The sequence below is a fragment of the Ahaetulla prasina genome, chromosome 3 (assembly GCF_028640845.1).
Source record: "Ahaetulla prasina isolate Xishuangbanna chromosome 3, ASM2864084v1, whole genome shotgun sequence".
Taxonomy (NCBI): domain Eukaryota; kingdom Metazoa; phylum Chordata; class Lepidosauria; order Squamata; family Colubridae; genus Ahaetulla; species Ahaetulla prasina.
In genome coordinates, this window is record NC_080541.1 from 145,964,051 (window position 1) to 145,987,966 (window position 23,916).

The 23,916-nt window shown below is 41.4% G+C and overlaps 1 long non-coding RNA gene across 1 annotated transcript in view; it reads right to left on the minus strand.

The window, feature by feature from the left end:
* The window catches only part of LOC131195231 (uncharacterized), a 153,227-nt gene extending 130,120 nt beyond the window's left edge, over nt 1-23,107 (minus strand). Inside the window, exon 1 of the long non-coding RNA XR_009154383.1 lies at nt 22,970-23,107. This is a non-coding gene — a long non-coding RNA (uncharacterized LOC131195231). The remainder of the gene's footprint in view (nt 1-22,969) is intronic.
* Between the last annotated feature and the right edge of the window lie 809 nt (nt 23,108-23,916).

A 23,916-nucleotide genomic window follows, 5' to 3' on the forward strand; every position in this document is an offset into this window, starting at 1 on the left:
TTTTAATTTCTTTTAATATTGATATTGTGATTTTTTACTTGGCTGTACACCGCCCTGAGTCCTTCGGGAGAAGGGCGGTATAAAAATTGAATAAAATAAATAAAATAAAATAAATAAGTTGACTTTGTAAATATATAAATAGAATGAGATTATTGCCTTACACACTGTAAGCCGCCCTGAGTCTTCGGAGAAGGGCGGGATATAAATGTAAATAAAAAAAAAAATTATAGAAAACCAGGTCACCATGGCTCATTTAAAAAACACACCTATATTTAAAACAGACCATGGCTTAATACAAAATATTAAATCGACTAATGAGACTCGCTTTTAAGAGAGCACGTTTAGGAGCATGTGCAATCTTAAGCACATGCACAGGGGAGTAAATTCTATTTAATTCAACTTGGTTGCTTTAGAATAGATTTATACAGGTTTGTCCTTTAATTTCCCTAAATAAGTTTTTGTAGCTAAACAGCCACCTAATGCTGGAAAATCTAAATTTTCTAACGATTCTACTTCTTTTCACCAAATGCTATGAATTTTTCATATTCTATTTTCAGTACAATTTCAGCCTATCGTATTTTATCCTTTGAATTGTAAAGATGTAAAAGTCTTCACCTTTTTTTTTTTTTTTTTTGCAAAGTAAAATATTTGAGAAGCAGCAGCTGACACAATTTGGTATAGTTAAAGAACAGTCGAAGACTTGTTCAGAGAGCGGATACGTTTCTTTCTAGCTCCCTATATTCATTTAACTGTAAAAGTAAGAATTTGCTTCCAGGAGCAAGGAGCACTCCAGAATAAAATGTTTCTCCCACAATTACCCAGTCTAAAATGTATATATCTTCATCAAGGGCGCACCTGTTTATATATGGAATGAAAGGCGAGATGGATTGAGTGGATAAACACTTGGCTCTCTGAAGATAGACGGAAAGCTTTTAGAGGAGAATTGTGCTTTACTTTTTCAATTCTGCTGGGTATCATTAAGGGAAGCTGTTAGTTATGGAGACACTTAGAGTTTAGCACTGTGTTGCATCCTGGTAGCTGCTATTTCAACAGGGAACATCAAAAAGACATAAAAACTGAATGCTCCTTCAGGGTGTGAGAAATGTTCCAAGGTTGGTTCCATTCACAAGGTTTCATTTCCTGCACAGCCTGATCCACACGAATACGTTAGCAAACTGAAAATGTGGATTGATGAGATTTGTGCAGACATTGGCACAGGATTAGGGCTTGTGATGTTCTCGAGCCTTATACCGGGCTTATAAATCAAGTCTTCCCACTTTACAGTTTTTTTGGGGGGGGAAAAGCTAAGAAATGACACGAGTGTTGCGTTGATCCACTTAAACCAGATGCTTCTGTGCCATATGTCTGGTACAGTGGGAGAGTGGATGTTGTTTTAGCATCTGGAGCTTTGGCAGAGACAGCCAAGTTAATTTGGCTCCTGAGGCCCCAAATCCATAAGCAATCGTCCTACTGCCTGACAGTAGAAATATGACATTAATAAATGTAATAAGAACCATTTGCTTTCTTTGACACTCTTAAGCAGTTGCCCAGGGTGGTTGACTTCCCTTATCTAATGAAGGAATTGGCCTTGCTCATCATTAGAGAAGTTTTTTTTTCCACATGTGGCCTGAGGTGCAAATGGCCCGTTGCTGTGTAAGAGCTTCCGACCATATAAAGAAGTGGCAATGGCTGAAGGGTGGCAAACAGATGTTATTTGCCATTCAGCTCTAATTTACTGTATCAATTATTAAAGAATCCCCTCACGCCTTTCCATCTTTGATAGCCTCGTGGTGTGAGGAGCAAGTCAACGGCTAAGCTAATTGCAATAAGCAGAAGTGGTATTTAATGCACTGGACACTTTCAACTGCAAAGTAGTTCCAATTAGAGTTTGTAAGTGATGTGACAGCAGTTTGCTGAGCCCCAAAATAGCCCCTCGTTTGTCAAAGCTTATGGCAGCTTTCTGATCATCTCCCCAGCCACAGGACCTGAAAGTACCTTCAAAAAGCTTCCTTTCATTGATCTTTAGTCAGATGCCGACTGAAAGGCAGACAACTCTGCCAGAAAGAAGACAGATAGGTGCTGCACCATCATGAGAAATGTCATTCGCTTAATGAAAGAGGGGGACCTGTTTGTGATTTAGGTGGACGTTTGTGTCTATGGATGCCCACCCACACAACACAGGTACATAAGCCAGACACGTTCAATGAAATGAAAGTTCAACTTTCATGCTGGTGTTTTAAGATGAAAACAGAGGATCATTTATGCGCGTTACATTAGGCATAGCCCCATTGAATCCAGGGGATTTACTCTGAGTAGGCATATTTGCAAAATTGCAGCACCAGGGCTGCCCTTAAAGACAAGGGCACTTCTCAGTAGATTTGCCTAATCTTACACGCATAATAATCTGTTACCGAGGTCTTCGTGGAGTCATAATCATAATTACATTCACATGGAAATATATTTTACTGAGAGTTCACTTCAGGGTTTAAAATATGAGATTATTTTAAGGATTATTGTTTACAGCATTCTGCCTTAACGTGGTACTTCGAGCTGAGTTTGGCTTCAAGTCACATAATCCCATAATGGGAGAAGAAGCCGTGTTGAATATTGAAATCTAACACATCTGGACCCATCAGTTGAAAAGATTTAGAGTTTAGAACTATACATTGCTCCAGGATAATACATGAAACTTGCAATGGATTCTAGTATCTATAGAACCTCGCAGACACATTATCTTTTTCACAAAACCAATGATGATGATGGTGATGAGGTCCAAGAGTGAAAATGGTCCTTGTGAGATTTTCATTCTCAAATAAAAATGTAGCCTGATTGGACTCTGACACTATGTACCATACTTTATGAGACGGACATTCCTTTTCTTTCAATATACCACCCTGTGTAATTATTGTATTAGTCTACAAGTAGGCAACATCATACTCTCCGATATGACCAATAGTGAAGGGTACAGGTAGTTCTCAACTTACAATGGACCGGAATGTCCATCATTAACAGACGTGATCATAAAACAAGGCTGTGTGAGAAGCCAAAGACCGGCAGTAACCATCATTCTTATCTGCTTCCGAACGCCGAGGAATGTCCTAGTATGCCTCCCGGCCCCAGCCCTGGCTCCATGCCCAGACAGGCTGAGGAGGAGGAAGCACCTCCCAGCCCCAGCCCTGGCTCCATGCCCAGGAAAACGGAGCCTGACCCCTCCCCCTCCCCCAAAGCATGTGAGCCTGAGGGAGGTCAATTACCAACAGCTGCTGACTGGAGTGACCCTTGCTTCAGAAGAATTGATAGGCGGCGGCGTCAGAAGGAAGGGAGGGGCAGGCCTGGATAAGTGCTGAGTCATGGAGCCACACCCCATGGCCTATATAAAGGATCTGCTTTCTGGTAGTCTCTGAGTCAGGCAAAGTCGAACATATCTTGCTAAAGTCACTTTCTGGTCTCCTGCCTGCCTTGAGGACTTTGCTAGGACTTTGGCAGAGCTGCAGAGGCACGCCTGATTCAGATTTCCCTGACCCGGCCGTCAGCGGAGGAGTGGGACACGACAGCCAAGAACTGCCTGTATGTATTCTCAGATATTTGGTAGGCACCAAGGCAGCCCATTTTATACTTGTTATTATGGAATGAGCAGCTGTGAGGCTAGGCTGAAGCTGCCATAACTAAAGATGAAGCAGGCGCGTAAGCAGGGTGGACAAAAAGCCAGGTAAGAAGGAACTAAGTCATTAAGGAAACGAAGGCAAAATTTCATCTGAACCAGACACCTGAACAACTCCTCCACAAATGCAATCAACAGCGACCAGACTTGGAAAATCAATGAAGCAAGAGTAACTGCTAGTCTTGTCAATTAACAATGCAAGGACTCTGGGAAATAAAAGAGGTCCCGAAGCCACCCATAGTTTGAAAGTCATCTTTGGATCCAGACTTGGTGGCTTTCATCCTTCTGTTGAGTACTTGGCACCCTAGTTGAGAAGGATTTAGGGCCTCTGGTGGCTCAGCAGACTAAGTCTGTCTGTTATTAACACAGCTGCTTGCAATTACTGCAAGTTCAAGTCCCACCAGGCCCAAGGTTGACTCAGCCTTCCATCCTTTATAAGGTAGGTAAAATGAGGACCCAGATTGTTGGGGGCAATAAAGTTGACTTTGTATATAATATACAAATGGATGAAGACTATTGCTTAACACAATGTAAGCTGCCCTGAGTCTTCAGAGAAGAGCGGGATATAAATTCAAATAATAATAATAATAAAAGTGTGGATGACTCTCTCTCTCTCTCTCTCTCTTTCTCTCTCTCTCTCTCTCTCTCTCTGTGTGTGTGTGTGTGTGTGTATGTGTGTGCATGTGCACCAAGGGTGAAATTTATTTACCTTCCCTACCGGTTCAGAAGCGTGCACGTTGCATGCAATTTTGCCCCCTCTGCATATGTGCAAAACCTTCTGTGTATGCACAGAGGGTAAAAAACAGGTTACTTCCTGATTAAAACCAGAAAGTAATGATGTCTGGGTGGGTGGGCGGAGCCTCGTGCTACTGCCGCTACTGGTTCTCTGAACCACCCGCCGCCACCACTATCTGTTTGCCCGAACCGGTGCGAACCATTAGCATTTCACCCTGATGTGCACGTATACATGCGTGTTAGAAAGAGCAAATATATATATATTGTAACCAGTAAAGTTTTGCTGTTATTTTAAATTCAATGGGTCTCCATGTATTCTAAAGAACCGGTTATGCTTCAGTAGAGTTAGTTTTCGACTTAACAACCACAACTGAAACCAAAATTTCTATTGTTAGGTGAGACCTTCGTTAATTGAGTTGTGGCTCCTTGTGAAACCTTTCTTGCCAGAGTTGTTAAGTGAATCACTGCGATTGATAAGTTAGTAACCCAGTTGTTAAGCAAATCTGGCTTCCCCACTGATTTTGCTTGTCAAAAGATGGCAAAAGGGATCCCATGACCCTGGGACACGGCAACGGTCCTTAGTGTGAACCAGTTGTCAAGCACCTGAATTTTGATCACATGATGATCATGGGGATGCCACAAAGGTCGTAAGTGTTAAAAATGGTCATAAATCGCTTTTTTTCAGTGCTGTTGTAACTCTGAATGGTCATTAAATGAACTTGCTCCCATATAACACCCATCCTGCGCAGTCTACACTGGCTACCGGTAGCCTTCCGGGTGCAATTCAAGGTTTTGGTTACCATCTTTAAAGCACTCCATGGCTTAGGACCGGGATACCTTCGAGACCGCCTTCTGCCGCCGATTGCCTCCCAACGACCAGTGCGCTCCCACAGAGTGGGCCTCCTCAGGGTGCCGTCGACCAAACAATGTAGGTTGGCGACCCCCAGGGGGAGGGCCTTCTCTGTGGCGTCACCAGCCCTGTGGAACGAGCTTCCTCCGGGATTACGACAACTCTCCGACCTCCGGACCTTCAGACTTCGTGAACTGAAGACTTTATTGTTTCAGCGCGCTGGACTAGCCTAAGAATAAAATGTTTCAACTAAATTTTAAGGGTTTTTTAATGTTTTTTATCAATTTTAGTGATTTGGCCATGATAATATTTAGTTTTAATTGGGTTTTTAATGCTTATTTATTATATTGTTTTTAAATTTTTAAATTTTTAATGGTAATTTTACTGGGTATTTTATATGGTCAATTGGACGGTTTTAATTTCGGCCTTTTATTGAATAAGCTTTTTAATTGTTATTTTAATATGTATATTAACTGTTTTAAATGAAGGCTGTACACCGCCCTGAGTCCTTCGGGAGAAGGGCGGTATAAAAGTTTAATTAATAAATAAATAAATAAATAAATAATATGCCTGTAAACCGCCCTGAGTCCTACGGGAGATGGTGCGGTATAAAAGTATGATTAATAAATAAATAAATAAATAAACTGTTGCAAGTCGAGGACTACATGTATTCTGCTGAAGTGTATTTTGAGTGTGAATGAGTGATCGTAAGCCAAACCCGAGAACAAGTGTAACACAGCAAGAAGAGAAGAAGGTATGGTTGCATTTCAAAACAGCTGCCTTTTCTGACAGATCACGTTTGACCCTAACAGTAACTTAAATAAGTAAAAGACTCTAGAATTTCCTGCTTGTCTAAGTCACAGATAGCTTTGAATGATGCCTGTACACCAGAGGTGGTATTCAGCAGGTTCTGACCAGTTCTGGAGAACTGGTAGCAGAAATGTTGAGTAGTTTGGTAAATACCACCTCTGACTAGCCCCGCCCCATCTATTCTCTGCCTCCCGAGTCCCAGTTGATTGGGAGGAAATGGGGATTTTGCAGTAACCTTTCACTGGAATGGGGAGGGAATGGATATTTTATGGTATCCTTCCCCTACCACGCCCACCAAGCCACGCCCACCAAGCCATGCCTATAGAACCGGTAGTAAAAAAAATTGAATCCCACCACTGCTCTACACTCATAAACTAAACTTGCAAGAACAAATGCAAGTTTGATATTACAGTATGTCCTGTAATACCATGTGGGAGGTTATTGTCTTGTCTGTATTGGGGGGGGGGGATTAGGAATCTTGGTCCTTCTCATTATTCTAGCTGTGCAAAGAGACCTAGAACAGGATGTTGTTAACTTGCATTCCTGGCAAGCTTTCTCCAGTCTGTCAGAATGGTGTAAACGAGGCTAGAATATAAATGGGAACCGAATCCTCGGTGTTACTGAGTTGACAGTTTTCTCTGCAGAATGTGGGTTTTTCTTTTTCTGTAAATAATTTACTTGGATTTTTGACCTGCTAACATTCGTGCTGTAATATAATGTAAATAGCATAGGCAAGCACTGAATATTTTCGCTATCTTTTCAAAAGAACTGAGATCTTAAGAACATGCCGCAGAGTTCTGAAGCTCAGGGTTTGATGCCACGGGGAATTGGCAAGAAATCAGGTCAGAATGTGAGTCAGATATAATACTGAGTGAGTACTAATAGGCTGAAACAGGAATGAACCTCATCTTATCACTTTTTACACGTCAAATTAGTCTGCTGGCAAATGGGGTTATGTTCTAGGAATCTTATCCCCGTTGAAATTATTTTGGTTCCTTTCTTTGAGGGTCACTTTGTACTTTTTCTCTCTTGCAAAGAGGTAAGCCTGGAAAAATATTTTTATCTGTTGATTTATTTGTGTTGTGCCTTTTATTATTTTCTTACAAATAATTCAAGGCGGCAAACATATCCATTTCCTCTTTTTTATTTTCTCCACAACAACAAACCTGTGAGGTGGGTTGGACTGAGAGGGAGTGCCGGGCTCAAAATTACCCAGATGGATTTCATGTCTGAGGTGTGACTTGAACTCATAGCATTCCCCATTCATACCTACCACTAGACCATAGATTTGGTTATACTTCTCTGTAGGCAGATATTTAAGGCCTTACGCATGGGAAACACTGTTAGGCATGGATTACATTCACCAGTGGTGGGTTTCAAAATTTTTTACTACCAGTTCTGTGGGTGTGGCTTGGTGAGCGTGGCAGGGGAAAGATACTGTAAAATCTCCATTCCCTCCCCAATCCAGGGGAAGCTTACTGCAAAATCCCTATTTCCTCCCAATCAGCTGGGACTCAGGAGGCAGAGAATAGATGGGGGCGCGGCCAGTCAGAATTTTTACTACCGGTTCTCTGAACTACTCAAAATTTCTGCTACCGGTTCTCTAGAACTGGTCAGAACCTGCTGAAACCCACCTCTGACATTCACCAAGCCTTAGATAATCTTCCATCACAAGGGTTCTTACTGGCATCTGCCACTGCATAATGGGCAATAGTTTGTTTTTTAATGACTACATTGGAAACATATTATACCCGTGATGGCGAACCTATAGCATGCGGGCTAGAGGTGGCACACAGAGCCCTCTCTGTGGTCATGTGCGCCATCACCAGCTACTCTTCTGGTTTCCGGTGCATGTATGAGCGCTGGCCAGCTGCTCTTCACGCACGCCGGAGCGCGGGAAACCCAAAAACCAGCTGGCTGGTGTGCATGTGTGTGCTGGCCACCTGGTCTTCTGGTTTCCGGTGCGTAGGCGCATGCATTCACGCCAACCAGCTGATCTTTGGGTTTTCGGCACTTTGCCGCACGTGAAGCTGGCCAGCATGCATGTGTGTGCTAGAAACCCAAAGACCAGGTGGTCTTTGGGTTTTGGGAGCTCCAGCATGTGTGTGTGCATGCGCGCACACACTTTCCGGTTTGGGCACTTGGTGCTGAAAAAGTTTGCCATCACTGTGTGATACCAAACATCTTTAGCACGTCATACCATAAAGCTTCAACTAGGGTAGGTTGATTGCAGAAACTACCATATCTCCATTCATTAAGAAAAACTTGACACTGACGTGAATTAGAATGTTTAAAAATTCAAAAATAGAAAAGGTCCTTCAGCCACCATCCAAGATTTAGAGAGTAAGTACAATTCGGTTTAACCCTATAGCCCTCTCCTTCTGGAGACTGACAGCTTCATTTCATTCTGACTAGCTTTCCATAATCCACTGGAAATGAGACACCCAGATTTCACTGAATCAGAATTCTGGAGAGAATTTGTTTTAATCTCCAGACTGAATGTTGTGGTTTGATGACGGAGGATGAGATCTCTAATAGAGAATGTTCAGCGTAATGCCATCATTGTTTAGGCTGACGCTGTTAAAAATGAAAGAATGCAGATCTATGAAATTCAACCATCGAAAAGGAAGAAACTCATCTACTTCGATGTCTACATAAAAGAACGGCATACAAGAGTATTTTATTTCATTAGTTATTTTCTGTCTCAAGCCACACTGAAAAACGCTTTGCAGTTGTGTGAGCCCCCATTTTTGCATCATCTTGGAGTTAATGTACTGAAAGCTAGGTTCACGTTATCTATCCATTCTTGTTTAGAAGGATCCATAATGTGATACCAAAGAAGACTAATTTTCTTAAAAAATTCTGATCAGCAAGAACAAAAATTTGAGTCCAATTAGAGAGCAGGAAGATAAACAATACTATAAGATGTGGGATTTATTTTATCAATGGTTAGATAAAAAAATATGCTAATGAAGTTTGATAGAGATTTTTATAATGAAAGAATTGTTGAAATATACATTGATTCAAGATGGTGAATTGAATGATGCAATACAATTAATATAAAACTTAGAACATTTTATATGAAATAATACATATAATTAAATAAATGATTAATTGCCCAAAATATTTGGATATCTATCAGATTGGTAAAATGTAAAATTAGATAAATTATATGTTATGAATATGATGAAATTGCACAAAAGATCTGTAACCCACCAACTGGCACACTGTATTTGGATTGAAGATGCTTTTATGTATGTTTGTCTAAAAAATAAAAAAATAAAAACGCAAAAAAAAAAATTTGAGTCCATGGGCCCAGTGAAGAATTTAACCTCTGGTTCTAATTGGTGGAGGTCTAGCGACTGGTGAACAGTTTTGGCTCTAAGGTAAGCTAAGATCCTTGAAGACTAAGAAAATCTACTGTAGATGTACGTACACAGCATAATACTGAGTGTGCCCTGCAGGAGTTTCTTTTTTTAAATCCCTGTGGGCTGGGAAACCCAGTTTCCAGCAGGATTTGACACGATGAAATAAAATACAATTCTCTGCTTTTTAGCCAGGATTCCCATGTGAATTATTGAAAGAGAAAACCTCTTATTTGTGCAAGTTTTATGGTTACGTATACTAAGTCATTTGTTGGTCGTGACGTCAGCTGGGAAAGGAAGGTTGTGCTATGGCCCTGATGGAAACTGAACTCTGCTGCCAGAATTAAATATTTTTTGGTAAAAAAAAAATAGACATAACGGCACGCCGTGCAATCTACATAACATTTACTTAGTTCATAAACGGAACATTGTGCACTGGTGATTTGAAAGTACAGATATCGGCCAGCACAAGTGGCAATACTAGTTGGAAATGTATCAAGTCATCAGATAACGGTTTTGTAGTACTCTGGACAGCTCTGAAAAGCTAGATTAGAACTGATGCAAATAAAGAGGATTAAATATCTCGTGTGATCTATTTCTTAGATAGCTCATTAGAAGTCCAGCTAATTGTGGAAACTATCATTTTTGTAAGGTAACAGGTTGCCTATTCCTATTCTGCCGAGTACAGGTAATCCTCCTCACAACCACACCAGGGACTAGAACTTCCATTGCTAAATGAAGCCATTGTTAAATGAGCTGTGCTATTTTTTTGCTGCGCCGATTAAACAAATCACCATAGTCGTTAATAGAATTGCATTATTATTAAATGAATCTAGTTTCCCCCATTGACTTTGTTTGCTGGCTGGGAAGGTTGCAAACGGTGATCATGTGACCCTAAGATGCTGCAATTGTCATAATAAATGCCAATTGCCAAGTGCCAGGATTTTGATCACGTGACTATGGGGACACTGCAATGGTCATAAGCGCGAGGATCAATCATTAATCACTTTTCCCGGCAGCATTATGACTTTGACTAAATGAATGGTCGTAAGTCAAGAACTACCTGTCTAGTGTAGAAGAATGAGACGTTCTTTTTGTGCCTTTGTATAAATTAAATCAATCTCTAGATGATTTATAACTATACATTTGTATATATTTTCTGAAATAAAGGAATGGAAGAATGGAGCAACCCAAATTTATTGTGTTCAACTTTTTTTTAATTTTTTTTTTTTTGAATTTATATCCCGCCCTTCTCCGAAGACTCAGGGCGGCTTACACTATGTCAAGCAATAGTCTTCATCCATTTGTATACTATATACAAAGTCAACTTATTGCCCCCCAACAATCTGGGTCCTCATTTTACCTACCTTATAAAGGATGGAAGGCTGAGTCAACCTTGGGCCTGGTGGGACTTGAACCTGCAATATTGCAAGCAGTTGCTGTTAATAATAGGCTGCATTAGCCTGTTGCGCCACCAGAGGCCCTGTTAAAATTTAAAATGTTAAAATAGACAGTTAAATGTTAAAATAGACAGTTAAAATTTTAACTGTCATTTATGCCTAGTAGCACTGGCCAGAAAATATAAGAATTGTACTGTGAAACATCTGAAAAGCATCGGTTTGCACTCCTGCCGTAAACAATTTTGGGGCAAAACACATGTGAGTTGAATTTGAAAACAGCTCTCTGATGTGTCCCTAAAACCATTTCTACCCATTCTCCCTTTCCTTCAGGCTTCACTTTTCTTTCCCATACATTTGTCCTTCCCTGCTTTATAGCCTCCTTCTCATGCATTGCCTGCCATCCCCAATTCTTACAGAAGTTGGTTTTTTCTCATTGGGTACTTTTATTGACTTTTGCTCTCTGATCTTTTGTTATGGTTTGCTTTGCCTCTCTCACCAACCCTTCCCTGCGAGTCTCGGTATCCTTTTACCGCTTTATACTCCTGCTTTTATTCTGCCTTCTCTCCTTCCCCCACCACCACCAACCTCACCAGCTTCTTACTAAACTATGTTTCTCCCCATTTCTTTTTAGCTATACTACCGTTATGAATATTAATGACCTCCTGTAAGGGCTATTATTTATGGCAGAAAAGACTGTCCTTTGATCTGTGGCTTTTTCTCCAGTACGTTAGGATGTCTGCAACTACAGCTGGCATTCCTTTTATCTTTGCATAAGTCTCCTTCTCTTCTCTCATTTCCATCTTTTCTTTTTATACTGTAGGTTTCATATACACATACATATACAGAGAGAGAGAGAGAGAGTAAGTGAGTAAGAGAGAGAGAGAGAGAGAGAGAGAGATATTCTTTATCAGGCAATCTTTCTAAGCATGGCACCCATATGGTGATTTCTATCCTTCAGACTCTTTCTGCAGAATCCCTAAAGGCACAAAACTATTCCGGTAGCGATGGTGGTGTGTAATTTGTTTTGTACTCAAGAATTCCTGCCATGCCCATATGTATTTAGACCACAGGCAAACCAAGTTGTCATAGAAACAAAGCATTTCATGAATAAATCAATCCATAACAAACTTGTAAACTTGAGAGGGACCACTGCATTTTAGCACGGAATCTTTTACATCCATAAATTAATAATGTTTTATAGCGAGCCATACATGGCATTACCCTTCTGCGTTTGTTTTGTCTCGTTCTTTATTATTCTCTGGCCCTGTTCTAACTTTTTTTGCTTTTATACCCCGTAGATCAATCTGTCAAGTGAAACAATAAAATCAAAACTGGTCTGATCAAGCAGGGCAAGATTTTTCCACCAGATTTTATGAGGAGAGAGGTTTGGTCTGATGTTAAAAATCAGGGAATTGTTTTTTTTATTTCCAATCGCTCCTTAGAGTTCCAACTGTCACTGTGCCCCCATAGCCACATGTCAAAAATTTGGGATGGCCCCAGTGGTGGGATTCAGTTGGTTTAAACCGATTTAGGGGAACCGGTGGTTAAATCCCACTCCTATCAAAGTGGATCCTGGGTGCTACACTGCACTGCAATGGCGAAACGGGCAATGGAGCAGCCGGCGAAAGAGAAGTAGAAGGTCACTTTCCCTCTTTTTTCTCCTGGCTTCTCCTTCCTTCATTGCTCTGTTTCCCGTTTCTCCATTGTAGCGCAGTGCCCAGGATCCACTTTAATAGCACGGGAGGGCGGATGTAATTTAACAGCCGGTTCGCCCAGGGTCAGCTTGGCCGTCGCAGGAGGCTCGTCCTGCATGTCCATCGGAGCTTGAGGACGGGGATGGACCACGCCTCCCACGACAGCCAACCTGACCCTGGGGGAACTGGTTGTTACATTATTTGAACCCCATCACTGGCTGGCCCACATTTACAAAACACCCCTCTTGCCACACTCTACTGTCACTTCCAGGTGATCTCCTTTATCATTTTCTTTACCTCAGAAGAAGCAAGAGTCCTAGGCAAGCCAGCAAGTGAGATCTATGGGCGGGGAAGTTGTGCTGCAGGTAGGCACTAAGGAACATGGAGCTTGAGGTAATATGGGGCTTGCTGAGGCCTAGGGCTTAATGGTATGCCAGGGCTTGCAGCTGGCCTGTATGGAGCTTGCTATTGCATGCTGTTTGAGGTAGCAGTTCAGCTGACGCTGGGTCTGAAGCCACAAGCTCCCTAGTGCCAACCCACAGCATCTGCCCCCTGGCCCATAGCCTTCACCCACTGGTCTGCTTGCTTGAGACTTCTTTTTCTTCCCAGGTCGTGGTCATGTGAGACTCTCACTTAATGACCCACGTTGATCCCGGGATTTTACAATGACAGCTGGGACTGCTGGCATTTCAGTCACTAAGCAACGTAGTCCATGTGATGTTATGCTTTACAACTGCATCCCTTAATGATAGACATCCCAGTCTCAAATGCTGTCATAATCCAAGGACTACCTATATAAGAAGTTGCCATTCTAAGAGTTAAAACATTATTAGAAAGCAAATTTTGGAGCACATCTGGAGCTTTTCTCATCACAGATTCTACTATATACATAGAAGATAATGTAAAAGTAAAAAACATTTCTAAATTGTTGGCTACTGTAATGCATAGATGAATAGGTTTCCTTTTTTTGTTTTTAAGACAAGGGTCTCCAAAGTCTTCAGCAGATCATGAGGTTTTAGATGATTCATCAACCCCAAACATTTTTATATGAAAATAATGTAATAAATATTAGTTCAACTAATAGTACTATGAATAATAACAATAACAAAAAATAATAACAATAAAATAATAAAAGACTCTTGGATAGTTCCATTGACATGTGTGGATTGATATTTATCACTCTGGGGAACCCTGTTTTAAGGGCACACAGTTGTATCAGTGGTGACTTTTTTGGACCATCTACAATCAAACTGATGGACAAGTAAATGTTTTGGAGTTGTACTAAAATTCTCATAGGAGAATACAGTTCTTATCTCAATTACAAGAGGCTAGGAGGGATATGAGATTAACTTCACTTTTATTATACAATCCTCTATTAAGCAGTCTCTATCATCTGGATTTCCCACATGTCAATTAAATTACAAGAGAAAAAAAAAACAATATGCAGGGATTTTCTCCATGAAAGTTTTCCATGTAGCAATAGTTGCTACATGGAAGTGGCAAAAAGTGGCAGAAGTGTCCACCCTCCCCCCAGGAATAAATGGCAATTAGTTGTGACTGATCACAGCTACATCTGACTTGATTCCCCCCCTCCCAAATGAGTACATATTTGGGGGTTAAACCTACTTAGACTGACCAGGGGATGGCTTTGTTTTGGTCCGCCAGCAGTCTGTGGAGCTGGCAGGGGAGTCGGAGAGTGAGGAGGCTGGGGAGGACAATGGGTCAGTCCTGGAGTCACGGGCTCTGAATCAGAGGCAGTGAGGGAGCCAGAGCCATCTGGGACCGATGCGCGGACTCCGGAGCCTCCAGAGGCGGCCAGCAGAGAGGCAGAGGAACAGGAGGAGCCTGTTCCTAGTGCACGCATGCGAAGAGCTACCAGAAGGCAAGAGAGGCTAAAGCAAAAAGGATGACTCGGGAATAAGGCCAGGAAATGATTGGCTCCTCCCATAAGTCTTAAAAGAGCAGCAACGGCTCTTGGGTTCTTTGTAGGAAAGCAACGTTGCTACAATTGTTTCTTGTCTCCTGTTTCTTTGTGGGGTTCTTGCCAGGAAAAGCCTTTGGCAGGATGCCAAAGGTTTGTGATAAGGCTGATGGACTTTTTCTGAAGGACTTTGTTTTGGACTTAATTTGGACTATGCTGAGAATGAAGTAATTCTCAGCTCTTCTAATAAAATACGTTTGTTTAGGACTGATTGTCTCTGGTAATAACTACTTGGGCCTAGGTCACAACAAGCCTGGTGTTGGTTCCAAACCTTGTTGCTGGAGCAAACAAAGCCATTGTAAATTCCAGGAGGCTGCATAGACTACATCTCAGTGCTTGGTACTTGCTTGCAACCTACTTTGTCTACATAGGTAGACATGATGGGTAAATTAGTACTTTTTAAAAAACAGAAGCTCCTACCAAAGATATCTCAAACACTATATAATTAAGCTAGGGGTGGAGAAGCTCTTGTAGTTGCTTTCACAAAGGCAGGAACATTATTTTTAAAATAGCAATCGGGGAATGTTTTCTCTGTCTCTGAGAATAAATCCATTTGAGTGATTGGAAAAGAAATAACTTTCATCAGCTAATATGCAATGCTAAATATTCTTCATTTTTCAAACAGCCTCCACTACGTGGTAAAATGTGTTGGCAGTGCACCCCCAGAATGCATAAGCCCCATGCTGACTGGGGAATTCTGTTATCTCAAATGGTGTAGTAGGAGAAGAGCAGACAGACACTGGGGGAAGAATCAAAAGAGTAATCAGCCTAGAGTGTTACATCCCTACATTCCTAAGACATCTAAGTCCAACCCCTTTTTAACTAATTCTTATCTAGCACCAATTTAATGCTGTTTGTTAATTATATTCTTGCATATAAGGTAAAGGTAAAAGTTCCCCTCGCACATACGTGCTAGTCGTTGCCGACTCTAGGGGGCGGTGCTCATCTCCGTTTCAAAGCCGAAGAGCCAGTGCCGTCCGAAGACGTCTCCGTGGTCATGTGGCCGGCATGACTCAATGCCAAAGGCGCACAGAACGCTGTTACCTTCCCACCAAAGGTGGTCCCTATTTTTTCTACTTGCATTTTTATGTGCTTTCGAAACTGCTAGGTTGGCAGAAGCTGGGACAAGTAACGGGAGCTCACCCCGTTACATGGCAGCACTAGGGATTCGAACCACTGAGCTGCCGACCTTTCGATCGACAAGCTCAACATCCTAGCCCCTGAGCCACTGCGTCCCTCATTCTTGCATATAGGCATTTATTATTTATTTTATTTATTTATTTGTTCGTACTTTTATACCGCCCTATCTCCCTAGGGACTCAGGGCGGTTTACAGCCAGATAAAAACATAAATATATACAGAATAAAACATTGATTTAAAAAACTTATTCAATAGGCCAAATGTTTAAAATAGAAATATAAACAATAAAACCCCATTTAAAACCAAATATAAAATTTAAAAATTTAAAAATCCTAGTCCAGTCCTGTGCAAATAAATAGATGTGTCTTAAGCTCGTGGCGGAAGGTTCGAAGGTCAGGAAGTTGGCGAAGTCCTGGGGGAAGCTCGTTCCAGAGGGTGGGAGCCCCCACAGAAAAGGCCCTTCCCCTGGGTGTCGCCAGTCGGCACTGCGTGGCCGACGGCACCCTGAGGAGTCCCTCTCTATTAGAGCGCACGGGTCGGTGAGAGGCAATCGGTGGCAGCAGACAGTCCCGTAAGTAGCCCGGCCCTATGCCATGGAGCGCTTTGAAGATAATTACCAAAACCTTGAAGCGCACCCGGAAGGCCACAGGCAGCCAGTGCAGTCTGCGCAGGAGAGGTGTTATGTGGGAGCCACGAGGGGCTCCCTTTATCACCCGCACAGCCGCATTCTGAACTACCTGGAGTCTCCGGGTGCTCCTCAAGGGGAGCCCCATGTAGAGAGCATTGCAGTAATCCAATGAGCAATAAATCATCTTAACCAGAACGTAATGTGTGGTCCCAATTCTTCACGCCTAACAAATAATCTGGAAAGCATCAGGATCTGGAAGGGTGAATTAAATCTATTCTGACAAACAAAGAAAGAGCTAAATGTAGGTTAGATCACATCTCTGTCTCACCCAAACTTTTTTCTGCCATTCCAAGTTCATGTTTTTCTCTCCCTTTAAACAGGGGCGGTATTCAGTTACCTTCGCTACCGGTTTGCAAATGTGAGTGTGCATACACATGGGCAGGGCCTTCCGCGCATGCACAGAGCGTCAAAAACAGGACGTGATGACGTCCAGGTGAGTGGGCGGAGCCTCCCGCAGCTGCCGCTATCGGTTCTCCTGAACTAGATAGAACCGGCTGAATACCACCACTGCCTTTAAGGATGTGCTACACAAACTAAAATAGTCTTGCCCAGGGGTGAAATCTTCTGTGCATGTGCAAAACCTTCTGCACATGTGCAGAAGGTAAAAAACACATTACTTCCTGGTTAAAACCAGGAAGTAATGACACCCAGGTGGGGTGTCACTACTGGCTCGCCGAACTATCGGCCACAATTGCTACCAGATCGCGCGATCCGGTCTGATCCGGGAGCATTTCACCCCTGGTCTTGCCCATCAATTTCCTGAAATCACTCAAGTAGCATTGCTAAATAAAACCAAGGAAGACCTGGAGAGAGCAGTATTTGTTTTAAAAATAAAATCCCTGAATATTCACCATTCTGAATTCAAGTTCAGCCCTCCTCCCCTCCTTTTAGATCTAGGATGTAAATTACACTAACTGTAAAGAAGGAGAGGATGAGCTAGAAATGCAATAACTGATGCCTCAAAGCTCTGGGCTATTAAAAACCTGAAGTCCAAGGAATAATTTAACGGGTATCACTTGTTGCATAACCCAAAATCATCTTTTACATCCGCTGGTTAAGGTTGTCTTGATACAATTCCCACTTTTGGCGTCTTCCTCTTTTTTCCTCTGCTGCTTGTCAGATTGCATTAAAACCAACATGTGTTCCTGGAAACATACACATTTTCCACCAGTAGCATTTTGTTCTCCTGCATAATTAACAGTGGCTGCTGACTAATCTCCCCACAGCAAAATGTGCACCTCATCCAAGAAGGAGAACATTCCCCCTGGGAATGCCAAATGCGGAATGTAATTGCAGCATTAAACGAGGTACGCTCATTTCTTCTATAGCCCAGGATTTGGTGAATGTTGCCCTCCCCATCCAACTTTTTTTCTTTTTTCTTTTTACAAAGTGCTTTCAGGAGGTGTAATCTTGAGTGGAAGAGTTGTGGGAAGGAGAAGAATGCCATTTCTTGCGATCCAAGGAGGTGCATAAGCTACCGCTTCAAACAAGTCTTCTGTGGAGTTTTCTTTCCCCACCTGAAGAAATCCTGGTTTTTAGTAACTACCTTAAAAAAAAAGTTATTAAATAAAGTGGGTGGGGATAAAAATGCATGTTTTTAATGTAAATATGGAAGAGCTGCTCTGGAGAAATCCATGCTTTTTATTCCACCGAAACATTTTTCTCTGCACCCTCCTGATACATTTCATAGCCATTATCGTATTAGCTGTAATGTTATGTGAAAAGTGTGTGTGTGTGTATATACCTACACTCCCCTCCATAACTTGTGCCATACATTTGCATACAAAGCAGAGGTGGGTTTCAGCAGGTTCTGACCAGTTCTGGAGAACCGGTAGTGGAAATTTTGAGTAGTTTGGAGAACTACTAGTAAAAATTCTGACTGGCCCCGCCCCCATCTATTCTCTGCTTCCCAAGTCCCAGCTGATCGGGAGGAAATGGGAATTTTGCAGGATCCTTCCCCTGCCGTGCCCACCAAGCCACGCCCACCAAGCCATGTCACACCCACCAAGTCATGCCCACAGAACCGGTAGTAAAATATTTTGAAACCCACCACTGATAAAAAAACAGTTTAGTCTCCTGGTTAAAGCATCAGGCTAAAAGCCAGGTGACTGTGAGTTCTAGTCCCACCTTAGACACGACATCCAGCTATGTGACTCTGGGCCAATCACTCACACAGCCCAACTCACCTCACAGGGTTACTGGGGGGGGGTGCGCAGAGGAAATAGGGGGAAGAAGGAGTATTAGTTACTGTAAATTTGCTGCCCTGAGTACTTTATAAAAAATAATAAAAGCAGATTTTTTTTAAAAAGCCTCTAAAATAGTGATGGACATATTTGAAGGATAGAGGACACAAGACTCATTCAAAGAACATTTTAAGGCAGAAGTCCGTTCTGGAGGATTTCATCTTATACACCCATATGGGAAACCATCAGAATGAAGTTTTCTGAGGAGGGCCATCCAAAGATACTTTTCAAAGCAAACGATGATCCCTGTGTAAATGTGATGAGATGGCTGCACCCAACTGGAAAAATAGCAGGAGGCATGAGAAGTAGCTCTGACCTCCGAAAGGCTAACAGACTTATTTCTACTCATAATCTCATTCACACTCATTTACTGGGCCAAAAGCAAAAAGAATCTCTCACACAACCACTGCAAGAGGATGGGTAGGGTGGGCTGGGGAAGGAGCAGCTAAATAGGGTGGGGCAGGAATATTGTCAATGACTACTTCAGCTTCAACCACAACAATACAAGAGCAAATAATAGATTCAAACTCAAGGTAAACCGCTCCAAACTCGATTGCAGAAAATATGACTTCAGTAACAAAGTGGTCAATGCCTGGAATGCACGAGCTGATTCTGTAGTTTCTTCCCCAAACCCCCAAAACTTTAAGCTTAAACTGTCTACTGTTGACCTCACCCCATTCCTAAGAGGTCTGTAAGGGGCGTGCATAAGTGCACCTGTGTGCCTACCGTCCTTCTCCTAATATTTTTTACTTACTCTTTTCATGTATCCAAATTATGTTTATACTTTTACCTGTCATCTTATATATGATTGACAAAATAAATAAATAAATATAATATAATATAATATAATATAATATAATATAATATAATATAATATAATATAATATAATATAATATAATATAATATAATATAATATAATATAATATAAAATAAAATAAAATAAAATAAAATAAATAAATAAATAAATAAATAAATAAATAAATAAATAATAATAATAAAATAAAAGGCAAAAAGCAAAAGAAGTAAGCAAGCCCTTCCTCTCTTTTGGACTTTAGCTCAGGGTTCAGAAATCAAGTACAATTAAAGTGATTTACAAAAGTCCAGCCAAAAATCCCAAAGATTTTTTTTTTTAAGAAAGTCAGGAAAAAGATACATTACATGGAAGCGTGTTGTTTTTGCATTCACATCTGACATTAAGGGATGAAAGGTGGAATTACAGTAAATACAAATACGTTCAAACTTTAAATGGAATAGGCCAGACTCGAAGCAGCGGCTCAAAGTGCTAACATTTTTTGGCCATTAATTATTAAGAGGAGCTAGCAGCTCGTTTAAAAGTTTTCCTCTAATGACAAGACTTCTTACAAGATAAATATCATCTTTGGGCTGGTGCCTCAGAAGGGCATCTCTGTTTTTCCCCAGCCCCAAATGTCAAAAATCTAAAATAAAACAAACTAGGAAGGAAACCGAGGACAATTAAAGGGATTTACAAAAGTCCAGCCAAATGATCACCCTGCCAATAAGCATGAGAAGCCTTTAAGGGTGGTGATAATTTTCCTGTTGTTACAAAAAATGTGAAAGATGAGGCTTTTCCTGAGTGCGGCCACAACGAGCGCGCATTCAGGCACACACGATGTTTTTGTGCGACCATTTCGGCACTCGGTGCCGAACTGAACATCCCATTATAGCCTAGTCAAGATCTATGGTTACTAATCCTTCAGTGAGGCATGGACGTCTTCATGCAGAAGAAAGAATGTACTACTTACTATATGCAGAAGAATTTTGTTAAAGTACTTAAAAATTATCTTTGTGGCAAACTTTCAGAATCGAAACACTACAACTGTTCATGTGAAGACTAGTCAGCTTTCCCAAGTATACGCTATTCTTTTTGTTGTTAGCTGAGAAGGACAAGGCAATAGCAGCCTCCATAATGTGGAGCATCCATATTACGACGGCGTTTGTGATGGATCATACCTTTTTGTCTAAAATATATCTTTGGTATTCCTTTTGCCCTCTGTTCATCCAATACTTCAGTTGAATGCACATAAAAGATTTCAGAACCTTTCCATTAAATTATGGTCTGATTTGTCTCAGTGATTCTTTCCTCAATCTGATCGAGTCCTCCAGATTGTGAATCTTGTTTCTCAATTAGCTCTGCTTAAGCCTGAGATCTTTAACAAACTCTGAAATGTGGGATCGTCAATGGTCTCTCTGCTTGGTTGCTCACTTGCAGATAATTCATTACGCAACAAGGTAAAATCATGAGGACGCTGCCTGGTTGGGTAAGGAATTCTCTACAAGCAAACTACCAAATTCAGAGACCAACAACAACAGAAACAACCCTGAGCTACAGGTATTCTGTAGAATCCAGTCTGGTTCAGTCATCGGGACCAGAGGTTTCATCTTCTGGATTCGTGCTGGAGCCCATCTTCAGGGAACTTCTCTCTAACAGAGATCATGCGCTGTTCTGTGTGTGGTATTTATGTGGTGCCTGTTGTATGTGGCTTTTCAGATGTTGATTGAGGTCAGTGATGAAATGTAAAATTTGTTACTACCAGTTGTGTGGGCGCGGCTTGGTGGGGGGTAATGTGACTGGGTGGGTGTGGCCAACTTTTTTTTTTTAACTTTTAAAAACATTTTTTCTACAACTTCTTTGGCCAAAGAGGTTGTAAAAAAAATGCTTTTAATAGCTTCTGACGATCAGGCAACTCAGCTGGGATCACCAGAGCCTTTTAAAAACATTTTTTCTACAATCTCTAAAAAAGTTTTATTTTTACAATCATATCAAATAATTCATCCAATGTACAATTATATACAATTAGTTGGGCTTGCCCAGTCACCACCCCACTTTTTAACTCTCTTCCCTCTTCTACCTTCTTCTACCTTCTTTCCAAACCTTCCTCTCCTTCTCTTATCTACATCCTCTCCTCCCTCCACCCTCCACTCCTTCTCCCTCTTCTACCCCTCTTCCTTCCTCTTCTCCTCTTTCCTACCTCCTACTCTCTCTTTTCTCCCTCCCCACCATTCTAAAATGGTAACTGGGCAGACCTGACCCTACATTAATTCTTCAATAATCCCTGTACATTAACCATCACTCCATCTCTACCCTCAAACCCCCCCCCAGTTCCCCTCCCCCTTACCCCCCACCCCCCCACCCCGACTTCCCAGAACAAAATGCAGGGTATCAAAACTAACAATCATAATCCAAAATAATTCCTAAATTATAATCTCTAGTCACTCCACACTTAATCACACTCTCAATTCCCCTCTCCTTCAGAAATATATCTAATACAAAATATTTCCTAAATTTACTCATATGCTATTTGATATTTTTTTATCTGATACTTATTTTGAATATAATCAATCCACATTTTCCATTCTAAAATATATTTTTCTTGTGTATAGTCTTTCAAATAAGCAGAGATTTTAGCCATTTCTGCCAGATTTGATACTTTGAGTGTCCATTCTTCAATTGTAGGTAATTCTTCTTTCTTCCAATATTGAGCAATCAAAAGTCTTGCGGCTGTTATTAAGTTCAAGATCAATTTAGTCTCTATAGCTGTACAATCCATAAGAAAAACTGCTTTTAAAAAGCTGATGATCCCAGCTGAGCCGCACAATCATCAGAGGGCTTTTTCTTTTTTCTTTTTACTTTTAAAAGCATTTTTTCTTCCGAAGTAAAAAAAAAAAAAATCCTCTAATGATCACGCAGCTCAGCTGGGCATTGGGGGGGGGGGGGGAAAGTTTTTTGTTACCAGTTCTCTGAACCACCTGCTGCCATCACTTACAAATCAGGTGATCTGGTCTGAACCGGGAGCATTTCACCCCTGATTGGGGTGTTGATGGCTGACTATTAAGTCATTGGCTGTCATTTGCTTGTGCTGCCCAGCCCTTGCCTTCTAAATACTTGATAAGCTGGTGGTAGATCAGTACTCCTGTTGACAGGTATTGTCAGGTATTGAGGTCTGAAATATTTTCACATTTCTCAAAAGCATTGGGGTTTTTTTGGTGCCTGCAAGGTTAAGCAGACATGCTTTTTCATATATTTTTGGTAGATAGCTAGGATAGCTCAGGCTGGTAAAGAAGCCTGTTATTAGAACACAGAGCCTGCAATTACTGCAGGTTCAAGCCCGGCCCAAGGTCGACTCAGCCTTCCATCCTTTATAAGGTAGGTAAAATGAGGACCCAGATTGTTGGGGGGGGGGGCAATAAGTTGACTTTGTAAAAAATATACAAATAGAATGAGACTATTGCCTTATACACTGTAAGCCGCCCTGAGTCTTCGGAGAAGGGCAGGATATAAATGTAAACAACAACAACAAAAAGATTATACTAATCCACAAAGGAGATATGCAAAAACAACAAGCCAGAGAAGTTTAACTCTACTGACAAGGCACTACTTACTATAGATCTTTCTCATTGCTTTCTTCAATGTTCTAGCTGGGTGTCTGGGCTTCTTCTATCCCAGAGAGATAATTTGTATGCAGAAGAGTTTCCTGCCTCAGCAGGGAGGTTCCTTCCCACACAAGAGCTCATAGCTAGAATGCATCTGGATTCATTAGCCTCAGATAGTAAGGGGCAAGGTATTTTTATTCCGTAGTTAAAATTAGAGAGAGAGAGAGAGAGAGAGAGAGAGCTGAGATGTTTTCTGGTGGAACTGTTTCGACGGGATTGCCATCAGGGTAAGGAGTTCAATATAGTGTCAAGTCTACGGCTGTGACTGAGCGGTTTCTTTGCTTAAGTGAAATTCTACCCTTCAGTATTTCTACCTCAGGGAGTACAGATGATATATTAATACAAATAGTAAGTTAAAACAGAAAGCCACAGCAGTTTTACACACAAACAAACACACATGTATGTGTATTTCAGTGGTAACGAAGAAAACCTAGACAAACGCAAATATGCATGATCAATCCAGATCTGGGTTCCTGCGTAGTCAGGAAGCTCATTGGATGATCTTAAACTACCCTACTTAATGTTGGTTTAGCTTCAATGCTCTGGGTGCAATCTGTGCGCATTGATGCAAGTTGGACACGAGCAATGACCAGCAATGGACAATGATGTAGGTTTTGTGACTGTGAGAGAAAACAGAGGAGTTTACAGGAAATGTTGCCAGAGACAGCCAAAGCCTGGCACGGAGTTAACTGCCTCTCATGGAGAAAAAGGGCTCCATGGATGTAGCTGAATAAAGAATAGCTGCTGTGGCCTAGATGTAAAGCTCTTGCCTCACAATCAGGAGGTTGTGAGTTCGATCCTAGGTAGAGGCAGATGTAGGGTCTCCTGCTTGGCCAGGGGTTGGACTCAATGACCTGCAAGGTCCCTTCCAAGTCTGTTAATCTGTTAAAGAAAGC